The 12,305-nt window shown below is 47.3% G+C and overlaps 1 protein-coding gene across 2 annotated transcripts in view; it reads left to right on the top strand.

Moving 5' to 3' along the window:
- The first annotated feature begins 420 nt into the window (after positions 1–420).
- The window catches only part of BACH2 (BACH transcriptional regulator 2), a 334,937-nt gene continuing 323,052 nt past the window's right edge, over positions 421–12,305 (top strand). The window contains exon 1 of one of the 2 annotated variants that reach the window (XM_037039303.1): positions 421–916. The gene's annotated coding sequence lies outside the window, so the exon portion shown is untranslated. Of the gene's footprint in view, positions 917–1,032; positions 1,628–12,305 lie in introns of those variants that run through there. The other variant, XM_037039305.1, reaches the window with a different exon arrangement.

The raw sequence follows: 12,305 nt of genomic DNA on the forward strand, positions 1-12,305 counted from the left end.
GGGGCCTGTGTTGCATCTTTTCATGCCCCTCCTGGGGAACGCGGGACAACTCAGTAATGTCCGGTCTGGGTGTCTGGCTCCCCTTTCTGGGCGTAGTGCCCGCGACTCTACCCCCTTCCTACGTGACACACTAGCAGCCCTCGCCACACTCTCCAGTCCACCGGACCCCACCCCTTGCATTTCAAGGCCCCTGAAAGTCCAGAGCCGGGCCGGACGGAGCCAGGGGATAGCTGGGCCCGGAGCACCGGGCTCTACCGGCGCGCGGCCGCACAAAGCCCGGAGAGCGTCGGCCGCAGCAGTGTGAGGCGCGCCCCCTCCCGCGAGTCGGCGGAGCGCGCGTGCCCGCCCCCACCCCCCGCCCCAGCCCCCGGAGCGCCATTCTCGGAGCGGCTTACGCTAGTCGCCAGGCGTACGGCGCCCCAGCGGCCGGGGAGGTGCGCTGCCCGGCTCCCGTAAAGTTATTGTGAATGGGGAGCGGGTGACGTCAGCGCCGAATGTCAACAATGTAGCGATTGAGAGTGTGGGCGTTCCGGGGAGAGCGCGAGCCGAGCCGCGCGGAGCAAACAGCGCCGAGCCGCCGCCGCCTCAGCAGCAGCCGCAGCAGCAGCGACCGTGCACGCCTGGGCTACGATCGCAGCAGCGCTAACGTGAGCGCCCGCCTCCGCCCTCGCCACCCCCCTGCCCACTCCCGCTGCCGCCGGGCTCTCGCTTTTTCCCGGCCTCCCCTCGACCCTTCCCCTCCCCCTTCACGCCACACTCGGGGAGCTGGGAACGAGCTGCCATGTGATGCGCGTCCTCTCCTGGAGCTTTCGGTGACCCCCCGAACCGCCCACCGCGCCGGCCTCCGGGAAGGGGCTGCGGGCTGAGAAGACGCAGAGAAGAGGAGGAGGAAAAGGACGCAAAGTTCTCTGGTGAGGTGAGTTCCCGGTCCCGGGCCAAGGCGCTGGGCGGGGTGTCGGGGCAAGTTTGAGGGGACAGTGGGTGCGCGGGGAGGCGTGGGGAAGCGCCGCTGGAAGGGAGCCTCGATCGTCCGGCGCGCAGCCGACGGCCGAGAGCCCTGCCCGCTTTTATGGCATTTTCTAGGAACGGGAAGGCGGTGGGAGCCCAGAGGGCGGACGCGCCGCGGCGACTGTGCGCCCTCTCGCCTGGCTGTTTACGGCGGGCGAGGCGGCATTGTATTTCGTTCGCGTCGACGGGTGTTTTGGAACAGTAGGGGGAGGAGGAGCAGAGGGTAATAAGTCAGGCGTGCGGAGGGCGGGTTGGAGTGAGGCGCGCGTCCGCCCGAGCGGGAGCAGCTGTCAGACCCACGGCCCTGCTCCCGGCCCGGCGAGGCCCGGGCGTCCCGGCCCCCAGCCCGTGATCTCCGCGCGGGACCGGACGGCCCCCCGCCTGCTTGCCGCTTGCGTGCCCAGGGCTGCTCCGTGAGGACAGCGGCCACCACGCTTTTGCGCTCAGCTGTCAGTCGCCGCCGGGTAGCCAGAGCCTCCGGGACTGGCGGGGCATCAAAGCCCAAGTTGAGAGACCCGAGGAGAGGCAGGTTGGGGCCTCGCAGCACAGTCCTTGGGCTGCACGCTGGATGGAATCCCTATTAGCCAGTGACCGGTTATCGGAATGCGTCCCTAGGAAGGTAAACCAAGGGGCTCGTGCTGTCAATGGGCAAAAACTTGCTTTTTGCTCCTTTCTCTTTAAAGATTCTGCATGAAATTAAAGTGCAATATACACCCTCTTCTCCCTCCCACACTTCATTCTCCAAACTCCAGAAGCTCAAGCTAAGGAAAGGAGTTTACCTCTCCACTTCCCCATGCGGAAAAGCCCCGTGGGTCTTGCAGTTCTCGCACCTAGTAGGTGCTCAGGAGCCTAGCGCCGACGGAGAGGCGGCGGGCGGCGCTCGAGGACTACCCCAGCTGCCCGCGAGAGGGGACTCTAGTGAGCATCTCGGTGACCTCGGGCTGGCCGAGGATTTGCAGGAACTCGGACTGTGGGAAGAAGCAGGCAGGACCAGGTGTGTGTGTATGAAAGGGCTGCGCACCCCTGGCTTCGGGGATTGTGGGTACGCGGGGTATCCCCAGCACCCTTTGTTGTGTGGGCGAGTTTGACAACTTGGGGAAAGTTCCGGCCCAGTCGCTGTCAGGATGGTTTAGTCTATGTCCAGAGAAGCTCTCGGCCGCGGGTACCCGTGGACCCTGGAAACCAAGAGGGACGAGGGCGCCCCACCCCCGACTGAGCCACAGACTCCTGGTGGACCCGCGGATAGCGAGACGCGTAGTTCCTCGGTTTTCACTTTCTCTGTCTAGTGTTGCAGTCTCTTACTCTCTGTGTATATTGAATCTGTTGAGTGTATTTAACTAAAAAGGTTAATTACTTTAGATAAAAATTCTTCCCTGCCTAGTGGGAACCTTGGCAGAGATGGTGCCTAATGAGATATTTTGCTTTTGTCTGTTTAGAGTAAAATTAGAGATGTTAACTCTGATAACGGTTGTCTCAGATCATTAAAATGTAACATGTAGGAAAGGCATGTCTAGCTGCGAAGGCTCGGGCTGGCATGAAAGGAGCTGCGCGTGAAAGGCCGCCACTCCTTCGGCGGAGAGAGCTATTTCGGTAAAGCAGAAAAAGTCTTGTTTAGAGTGTGAGATCGCCCCGCCCTGGTTCTCCAGGAGCTCTCGAGCAGAGGGCAGTTTTCATGCTTGCAGGTAATAATAAACGTGAGTCAAAATGACATCTTGTTAGAATTAGTCTTTAGTCTGTAAGCGAGATTGCTAAATTACAGTGTTGCACTCAGACTGTTCCAGTGAAAGGTCTGTCAGGATTTCCATTATAAATTCAGTTTTTCAGAAGTTTATAATTTCACCACAAAACTTTGAGTGGCTGAAATGATTTTTCCCTTTTAGTGTTCTGGTTTGAAAAAACACATTGATTGCCCACTTCCATTATATTTGCTCTTCCGGAAACCTGAAAATTACTCATATGGGGTCCCAGAAATGGAATACACAATTATGGGATAAAGTACTTTTAAAACATATTTTATTTGTGCAGAGCAGCATTTTCATTTAGGATTTTGGAAGGCTTTGGGTTTGCCATTTGGTAATCATAAACGTGTTGAGTTAATTCTTCTGGTATCTGTCAATTCTGCAGGTGGATTGAAATGTCAGTTTGTATTGTATATGCCAGGATTATATCGAGAAACAGTCTCCTCATATATATGTATGTCTGAACTCATCGCTAAGTTATGAACCACCCCTGTGAGCACTTCTTTTGTGTTGCACGTGAGGATCTGCCATGGAAAAGAAGTAAGGCAGAAGGCGAGGGAGGAAATCTGGACACCACTTCCCCGCCAGTTCACTTTTCGGTATTACTAGTGCCTAGGAGGAAGCCATTTAGTCTTTCTTTCGAATTATGCCTTTAACTCAGTGTCTCCAGGCAAGTCCCTTCCAGTCCCTCACCTCTGGCTGCTGTGTGAGGGGCTTAATTATTTGCAAACTGCCTTGAAATTCCTGGATGAAAGGCACTGCATAAGTGCAGAGTATTGTTATTCAGATATGGAATTTAATGATCCATTACAGTTCATCAGGAAAATGCACTTAGCAGTGATGGTAGGAAACGTTTCCACCTGATAGAGGGTAGTAATAACTGCTCAAAAGTAGGTTCAGATTACAGATGAGACAATTAACTCTGGCCATGTGCTCTTCAATTTGTTGCAATTCATTTTGTGATCAAAGTGAGTCACAGAGAGCCAGATGGTCAGGTTCATGTTCAAATCTCCCCTAGACCAGCTCCTCACTTGTGGGCCCACTGTCTGCACAGCCGAAGGGACTTATTCATTAGCGCTGTGAGCTGTTGCTTAGAATCTGTGATCGAGACTCCTGTGATGCCAACAAAAGGGCTCAAACCAATCTGTATTGTTGGGAGCAGTTTAATTTTCCTTGGATTAACTCATGCTTAGTGTCCCTGGTATGGATCCAGCCCTCACAAGGGAAGAGAGAGATCCCAGTGGCTCCCTGGCTCAGCTGTACGGGGCTCCACTGCCCTACTTTTTGCACCTCAGGTCTCAGGGGCTGTGGTATCTGGCTTGGTGTAAACACTGACTTGGTGCTGAATGAAGGACAGAAGACTTAGTTACATAAATATCTTTCCTGTTTGGTGAAGGGGCAGAGAGCAGAGCCAGTTTCATGGGCATGTGATCTGTACCTCTGCACAGGGGCCCCCTCCCCTCATCTGCTCAGAAGGACCTCACATTTGGTTTTGTCTCCAGCTGTTGTCTCCTTGAAATCTTTAGTAATTATTGAACATGGAGCCCTTCATTTTTATTTTTCACTGGTCCTGGTGAAGGAGGGAGGCATAGGGTGGAGTGGCAGGTTACTGCTACTTTGTCCCAGTTTCTTTTTTGTGAGGCGGGAATGGGTGGGAATATTGGCTTTGTTTTACCATATCGTCTGGGTTTTCCAAGGGAACCTGGATATGCGGATTTTTATGTGAAATATCCTGATTTTTCAATATTAGCTCAAAAATGTTTTAGCTGTTGGATGAGAACTTGTCAGAGCTAGAGCTGGCCTGCAGGTTTTCCCACTGAATGGGCTAATACGTCTTATTGTTTGATGTTTCTGAATTTGGCTTTTTTTCTAAAGGCCTGGCCCATAGAAGATGATTTGGGAGTCTCCACCAAAATGAATGGGTTACAGGTCAGAGCTGTTGGGGAAATTGAATGATACGAGGGAAGTAAAGCTTGAAATCAACATTGAGTTCCACTCGAGGATTGATAGCTTTCTTTTTAACAGAGGATACACATTGAAAGGCCAAAAAAATTAACACCATGGACACCCTGTAATCCTCTGCAGGTAAATCATTCATAGCTTTTGAACTACCTACCCTCTATTTAGTTGTTATTGACCAGATAGGGCATCTTGGCTACTTAATCTTGATACTTGAGGACCTCGGCGAAAATTTGGCATTTGAAAAGACCCACTAAAGTAATAGCTGTAATTTATTGACTGCTCGTCATGTGCCAGAAACAGTGCTAATAACTTTATCTAAATGTAACTCATTGACTCCTCAAAATAACCCTGTGAAGTAGGCATTGTGCCCATTCTACAGAAGAGAACAGTTCTTTTATGTTGGAAAGAATTTCATCTGAAGGCAGTGTGTCTTTTCCTGACTGTGGGAGGGTCATTTTGCCATCCTATGTACATAATCTATTCCTGAGGCGATGACTGGGTGTGGGATAGGGAACATCGCATATAGTCAGCATGGTTCCTGCCCTCATGTACAAAAAAACCAATAGAAGATGGAACAGATTTGTCAACGCCTGTGATTCAGACAGCAAACCCCACTTCCACCTCCCTGTTCCTCTCCTCTCCCTATCTGGATGTCAAAGAAGCTCCAGTGACGTATGGCCCTATCAGAGACACATGGCCCTATCAGAGACACTTGCAGTTCAGAAGTCAGGGCTGGCTGAAAAAATTGGCATTTCCTTGGAAAAGAAGATAAGTTTTGGCACACTTGGCGCTCTGTTTGGAAAAGCAGCACCAAGGCCTCAGGAGCGATGGAGAGTTGTTTCTGTTTAACAAATGACAGTGTGTGACCTATTCCTGTCCCCCCTTTACATTTTATGTAAATATTTACAAGATTTTCAAGTCCCAAGTGAAACCTGATGTGAACTAAACATTTTGTAAAGTCGTTAAGATTGCCCAGAATATTACCCACCTTTTATTGGGCGGGGCAGGGGTTGTCTGGGGTGACATTGAATAGAAAAGTAGTTCTTTCTTTGTCAATTCAAGGGTTTTTTCTTTTACTTTTTTCTTTTTCACTCTTTTTCTTCCTCCCTCTCTCTCCCCCTCCCTCCCTCCCTCCCTCCATCTCGTTAATTTCGAATGTCAGTCTACCTAAAACTGAAACGTAATCTTACGACCGGCGACTGGCATGCTCCTCGGTTTCCCTAAAGCTGGAATGCCCTCAGAGTCACCACTATGTCCTTTCAAGGGCCATTTCTTTTCTAAAGAATATGGGAATTGAACCTTGTCCTACTAGTGGCACTGCTTCAAAAGTCAGGCAGGAATTTCGCTTTTGTTTTCCCTTGAGCTGTTTTTTCCAAAATAATAAATCTCCCCAATCTGAAAGCATTTCATGTGCTCGTTCATTGTAGTCACTGGCATTACAGCCAAAATGTCTCAGTTCTCCCCAGTGACTTCATAATCACCATTTCTTCAGCACCTGCCCTGGTTAACTTCTCTTTTGTTCCTTAGCCTGATAATAAATTGTCCTTTGGTACCGAGATGTGTCACTTTCCTCCCTGACCCTTTTGTTCCTCTCCGGGAGGCTGTAGGACACGCTGCTGATGCCCCTGAGAGCTGCCTTTTGGTTACAGGCTCCCTCCCATCCTTGTCAGTTTTCATTTTCTTCTTTCTCCAAGCACTTAAATCCTCCACTGTCCAGTCCTCCCATACTTCTAGTAATTGTCTTCATTTGTTCCTGAGCCTGCAGCTGGCTCCGGGTTAATTTCGGAAGCAAGCTTTTTGATTGTCCAAGTCCTCCACCAGTTCCAGTCTTGCACCATCCTTCTCTTCACCCATCACTTTGTGCAGATGCTCCGGAGTTTCCTCAGGATGCTGCATGTCTAACCCATAGGGGGCTTAGACTCCCACTTTGGAGTTTAAAGAGGGGAGAGCCCAGCGTGCTTACTTCCATTTTGTAAGTAGGAAATAAGGAGAAGGTGCAGGCTCAGCAAGTTTCCTTAGTGTACCGATATCCACAGATTATTGGCAATTTTTATTTTTCTTCCCACCCTGTCTTTTCGTAAACAGCAGAAGTTTATGGCTATCACAGAATGGGCCACATGTTCAGAAATGCCTTTCTTTATAGGCAGATGCCTCATTCATTCACTCATTCACTAAACAAACATATAGTGAATATGTCTTACATGGCAGGCACGGTGCTAACCGACCAATCATGGTGCTAGTGGGGAGCACACTCAGTTCTGGTCCCTGCCTCATGAAGCCTACCATCTGGCAGGAGGGAGGCCATCCATCAGAAAGCAACAGGTAACCCGTTGCCTGTTCTCTGAAGGAAAGGTCTGGGGCAGCAGAGAGTCCAGTAGGTAAATGTGACCTGGTGGGAGGTTGGAGCAGTCCTCCCTGAGGAATTGTAGAGTGAACTGCCGTCAGAGTCCATCTGAACCTGGGGCTTCCTCGTTCTCCCCAGCCTCCTAACCCTATTAATTCAGTACTGTCTTTGGCCCTTTGGAGTATTGCGTAAACCATGATATAACCCCTTAGGCCATTTTGGCAAATAATGGTTCTTGTATACAGAGTCCAGAATTGATTTATTTACCTGTGGTTTTAGAGCCTGATAGAAACAGAATTGCTAATTGCCAAGAATACTGTTCAGTTTCATACTTGGAAAAAATGCAAGTTAGCATTCTCATTTTGAACATATTTGGGGTCGTTTTGACAATGTTTGAATGACTAGAAGCTACATAGACACTTCCTCCCAGTTGGCTGGTATGTGTGGGACTTAAGCAAGGATCTTCAGTGGAAATGCCAGTCCAGCTCCTGCCTACCCCAGAGCACGAGGGTCTCAAGCATCCAAAGACCAAGAGCAATTAATTATTTAGGCTATTCTTGGCACAGTTCAGGAGTGTTGACGGTACCTGTTTATTTAAGTACAGGAAGGTTTTATCTTATTTTTTATCACCATTTACCTTTTAAATTTATTTATTTATTTATTTTTAGAGAGAGGGGAAAGGAGGGAGAGAGGGAGAGAAACATCTGATGTGTGAGATACATCCATTGATTGCCTTTTGCACACCCCCAACTGGGGACCCACCCACAACCCAGGCGTGTGCCCTAACTAAGAATCAAACTGGCGACCTTTTGGTTCGCAGGCGGGCACTCAACCCTCTGAGCCACACCGTTATTTATCCCCCTATACCCTCTTCCACCTCCACCCCTGCCCTGCAATTAGACAGTGTTGTCCGTGTCCGTGAGTACTTTTCTTTTTCTGTTTTTTCCCCTCCGTCCCTCCACCCCCTCAGCCCTCTCCAGAGCTGTCAGCCTGCTCTCCATGTATGAGTCTGTTTTGCTCATTAGTTCAGTTCATTAGACTCCACCTATGAGTGTAATCATATGGTGGTGCTTGTCCACTGACTATTCTATAACTAAAATGCCTGTGTTTTTTTTCCTTCGACGATAGCTAACCTGTGTTGGGAGCTTCCTGTGTGTTACTCATATTAACTTATTCAGTCCTGGTGACAACCCAGAGCTAGGTGTGATCATTAGGAGCCAAGGCACAGATGTTGCCCAGCTAATGAGTGGTAGAGCTGGGGTTGGGAACTCCACGTCTGACACTAGAGCTTTTTCTCCCAGCCATCACGCTGCTCCGCCCCCTTTTCCTTTCTTCTTCACTGGAGGTGGGAATGCTCTCCAGCGGTTCTCAGAAGTGGAAATACAGGCATATTCACCAAAATAGTGGATATTTTGTTGATGCCTACCTGAAAGATGAAACTGAAAAATAATTTCTCAGTGAATCGAGGTGAAGGTGTCTCCTGTCTTTAACACAGCCCACTTTCTAAAATGGCATTCCTCAGGTTGGAGTTACCATTTGGGGATCAGAAAGTGGAAGTGATGACATGTAAAGACAAAAGGAGAACTGAGCATAGAACATGAGTCCCATGGCTCTGCCCCCAGGGTTTTCCGGTAGCTCATTCTCCCGGCCCCCTGTTATGGGAAGAATTTGTTTTTAGCTTTTTAGGTTTTTTTCTGATGAGCTAGGAAAAGATGAAAGAAACTATTCCTGTAATAGGTTGATTATTCTACTGCTGAGGAAGAATTTCATTCAGATCCAATTCTTTTAGAGCTCCTAATTAGAAATATTAGCCACTAGTAACAGATAAAAGCAGGTAACCTTTGCTCTCATTCTAGTCAATTTCAGGAAGCGATTATCTTGCCAGATTAGCATGTTGCAACTCTCAACCAGAGATCTGAATGGTTTTGGAGGACTCAGCTTTGGCAGTGACCCCAGTTACCTCAAGTTTGCAGGGTCACTGTTTGGAATGCAGACTCAGACCTGCCCTGGGCCAGATGACACCCAATTCCTTAGTCAAGAGGCATTATTCTTGGGAGCTTTTGGAAAACCAGGTGTCTGTAGCTCATTTTGGGAAAAGATCAAGTGTATGAGTGTACCACACTTATTTTTCAGTATTTAGTTCACCTCTTGGAGACAGCGAAATAGAGAGATACTTAGTGTGTTACTGTTTGAAGTTTTAAGTGATTCAAAAAAAAAATCAAGCGGATGAGTGTTAAAGATATCTATGCAAACAATGATGAGCTTAAATTAAAGCTGCTGATTTAGTATGAGAATTACTTGCATTGATTTGTGGAATATCTGCATGGGTTCAAGATTCCATATTATGCAAATGATGAGCCCTGAAGAGTCAAACTGTGAAAAAAAATGAAGTTAATGGTAAAGGATATTATTACCCATTCAGCAAGAGAAAAATGTAGACATACTTAGATGTAACTCCCAGTTTTCACACAGATTCCTGGGAAGATCAGTGTCGGGGACGACGACTTGCTGCTGCTGGGAAGAGGCCAGGCCAGGCTTGCTGTCGGCTCTGCCCATGACCTCTTTCTGTCCTTGCTTTTTCATTCTGGGCTTCGCTGCCTTTGATCACTGCCCTTCCCCCCACCCCCCCTTATCTGGTGCCCTCCTTCTCTTTCAAAACCAATCTCAGCAAAAGATTTTGTGAGAAAATTTTTACTAAGGTATAAATAACTGAGCATTCTTAGTGCATTACTTCTTTGTGAAGCATCAGCATATTCATAGGAGACAAAGCCAAAGGAAAAAATCCTAAAAATGGGAATAGTAGAATTTCACACTCTGGGGTTGGGAGGAAGTTTCTGAATGAAGAGGGCTGTTGATCAGTTCAACCTTGGACAGAATATACACAGATTAGAAGATATAAACCACTGCATATTAAAAATATAAAGGGCAGGTGATTTTTAATATAATTGCATATTTGTTAGTGAGCATCACCTTCCTCTTGCAAGACACTGGATCTGACCACATAACCCTGCATAGCAAGACTGTGTGTTATTTGACATTTAAACAGAGCTTCAGGGGCAAGTCACTTGGTCTATAACTAGGAATTTCTGTCAGTCACCAGCAGTGAACCTGAAATACTCTATTATGCTTAAATGTTGAATTTCAAAAGAAAAGGAAGAAAACAGTAGAGGCTCTCCTTTACCTGTCTCCTCACCTCATAGTTTTGTTGATTAAAACTGACTTGATACATTTATTTCAAAATTGACACGCCCCATCCTATGGTGGTAACATCTGGACATCTGTAGAGGTTGACTGATTAATAAAACGATGCTTATTTTAGATAGAGGTGTTGCCAGCTAAATAATACCCAGTTGTGGGGAGTCCAAACTGCCTCCCATACTACCCTTCCCCCACCTCAAGCTGCTCCCGTAACCATGCTATGTTGAGTTCATGGCGCCATCTAGTGCTAGTCTCTGGAACTGTCCGATGGACTCTCTACCTCTTATCTTCCTTTGCTGTGGGGTCAGATCACTGAGCATGTTGCTGGATGTGAAGAGTCTCCATTCTCTGGGAGTGTGGTGTCCAGTGTGGAACTTCTCTCCCTTCCTATGTTTTCCCTGTCTTTGTGGTTGAATTACCCCATGCCTTCCTGCCTGCCTGACTCCATTTCTTTCTGCTCCTCTCTCTTTAGTACCTCCTCTTTGTAACCCTTCTTCCCTCCTCGTTTCTCTTCTAAATTCTGATCAATTTGGGGGGAGGAAAAAAGTCAGTACTCACCACTGATAAAGATTTTTCTAATGATATGGCAAAGTCAGGGGATGCCATGCATTTTAAAGTGGAATTAACCATTAAACCATATTAAAGGAACCAGAAGGAAGTTAAAGATGAAGTCCACAGGTCTTATTTATGAAGAATGTACCATCATCTTCCTCTAATTAGACATTTTCTCAAGCACAGTCAATCGAGAGTGTTTTCTTTAGTCTTGGAACTATTGTTATAGTATTATGTTTTCTTTTTAATTTGCAAATTTAACCTCTCACTCAACTTTAAATTTGAGATGGTTTCAAGGCATGTCCTGGAACGTCACATCACTGGCATGACATTGTTTCTACAGGAAAAGGTGTCTTGAGTTTCAGACGACCTGTTTCCATGTAGATTTTTGGGTCATGTATTAAATGAGAACAAAAATGAAAGATGCATGGGATGAAGCCGGAGATGTGACTACTCCACAACGTTTGTGGGATCTGAATTAGTGTACAGGTTTGTGTCTCCCACATCAAACACTAAATTTTTAATTTCCACTTATGTTAAGCATCTTGATATTGTGGGTTTAAAAGTAAGTCCCCTCTGAAAAACAGGAACTGTGCTTGTCTGTTACCAGTTCTTGTGGTCAATATGGCAACTATTTTGATTTTTTCAAAAGGGAGGAAAAGCAGTTAAATCCAGTTAAAATTAAAGCCGGTTAAAATTAACTAGCTTGTGAGATTTGAATGCAGCTGTTCCACACATCACAACACTGAGAGTAAGTTGTTTATTACCACTGTTAATTACTATTAGTTGCTGGTACTAGTTCTGAAGGGGTGGCATAGATTATATTTTTGGTTTAACCTTGGCAAATAGCAACTGCAAGGGAAGCGAGGTTCCTGTTTGCTAATTTGCATGTACCTTGTTTTTGTTTTTGCCCCGTAGGTGTGTGCACCTTCTATATGCAGGAGTAATTTCGTCTGTCAGCAGTTTCCTACCAGAAGCGTTTGCTGACTCATGCGGCTGTTGCAGGGCTCAGCTGGCCTCACTGTCAACTGCCCGCAGTGCCAGAGCTGCCTTAGGAGAGCAGCGGGCAGTCTAGCTGCTGGAAGGCTATTTTCAGAGCTGTGCTCACTGCTGAGACGAGTTCCCATCTTCTTCCAGCTGCCAAACACAGCCTTCTGGTTGCAGGGTAGAAAACGGCATATTTTTACCTTACTAGAGGCTACATTAGAGTCAGCAATTCTGGGGATCCCTTGGGAAAACTGGTTCTTAATCATTTTACATTTCTGGGACTCTTTAAGGTAGAAAGGGAAAGAGGAGATACTAAGGGAAAGGGAACTTGCTGTTATTTTCTCCTTAGCACCAGAAGGAACTTTCATGAACCTTTTAACTTTGGCTTTCTTGGTGTAACCGAAACCTGACCTGCCTCTCCCTCAGCGAGGAGCCTGTGCCTTGAGTGGGGGAGCAGCAGACTGGGTGCCGAGGGGGCTAGCCCGACATTGTTTTGTGTGGCTCCAGTCCTTAAG

This window comes from Sturnira hondurensis, unplaced genomic scaffold (genome assembly GCF_014824575.4).
Source record: "Sturnira hondurensis isolate 20B ecotype Veracruz unplaced genomic scaffold, ASM1482457v3 Scaffold0025370, whole genome shotgun sequence".
Taxonomy (NCBI): domain Eukaryota; kingdom Metazoa; phylum Chordata; class Mammalia; order Chiroptera; family Phyllostomidae; genus Sturnira; species Sturnira hondurensis.